This window comes from Gadus chalcogrammus, chromosome 11 (genome assembly GCF_026213295.1).
Source record: "Gadus chalcogrammus isolate NIFS_2021 chromosome 11, NIFS_Gcha_1.0, whole genome shotgun sequence".
Classification (NCBI taxonomy): domain Eukaryota; kingdom Metazoa; phylum Chordata; class Actinopteri; order Gadiformes; family Gadidae; genus Gadus; species Gadus chalcogrammus.
In genome coordinates this window covers 24250748-24252077 of record NC_079422.1, presented here as the reverse complement: position 1 = coordinate 24252077, position 1330 = coordinate 24250748, and positions in this window count along the sequence as shown.

Sequence of the window (1330 nt, the reverse complement as noted above, 5' to 3'; positions counted from 1 at the left end):
GTTTACTCCTGTGGTCATTCCATATTTCATTATATTGTTTTACTAGAATCAAGCTTTCATTACAAGAAAGGTGGGGTTGTGTTTCTCCACTTCGTTGTGTTGTCTGATGTACGCAGTACATTGATTTGTGCTCATCTCTCGTTTGGATTGGATGTATCCCGTTACTATGGCGAGTGTCTAGGGTTCCTCGGTTTGTAAACTCTGTCCGGCACCCACCCCTGCACCTTGACAGATGTGCAAGTAATCTTCTGCAGATTAGCGCCATACTTTGTTATGGGCGTGTTCCTTAAATAATCATAGATTAGATGGTCACATGATGAGACCATTAAGAGTAGTGAGCCCACCGATGGTTTTGGGATTTTGCTAAGCTGCTTTATTTGAGACCAAATTAAAAGTTCATCCGAGTTGCCCTCTTTTCCAATCGCTCTATGTCTCTGGTATCTGATACCATCAAGCTATTTATATGAACAGAATGCCAAACCCTTCACCCAAAGATAATGCATCTATCTATCTATCTATCTATCTATCTATCTATCTATCTATCTATCTATCTATCTATCTATCTATCTATCTATCTATCTATCTATCTATCGTTCTATCTATCTATCTATCTATCTATCTATCTATCTATCTATCTATCTATCTATCTATCTATCTATCTATCTATCTATCTATCTATCTATCTATCTATCTATCTATCTATCTATCTATCTATCTATCTATCGTTCTATCTATCGTTCTATCTATCTTTCGTTCTATCTATCTATCTATCTATTTTTATATGTATTTATCCATCTATCTGGCCATCCATAATTTCCACCACCCATATATCCATCCATCTATTTGTCTGTCTGTCCACCCATCCATCTATCTTAACATCCATCTATCCATCTATCTTATCATTTATCTATCCATCCGTCCATCTATCTATTTTACTGTAACATCCATCCATCCATCCATCCATCCATCCATCCATCCATCCATCCATCCATCCATCCATCCATCCATCCATCCATCCATCCATCCATCCATCCATCCATCCATCCATCCATCCATCCATCCATCTATCTCCGGTATGTATGCTATTCGGATTAGTAGATACTGATTTATTGAGCCCATTAGCTCAATAAAGACTGTTTTAGCCACGTCGGGACATCTCCCTTTACTTCTTCATCCGAAAACCTTCCATAAGCGCTCCATCTGACGGGTGTCAAGCAACAGATCTCAGTTGGAGACGCGCGCGTGCGAGGAAGAGAGGATGGCGATGCCGGGGAGACTTTGAGAAACGCCTTTATTTGAAATTGCTTTAATTTAAAATAAAGGGGGGGGG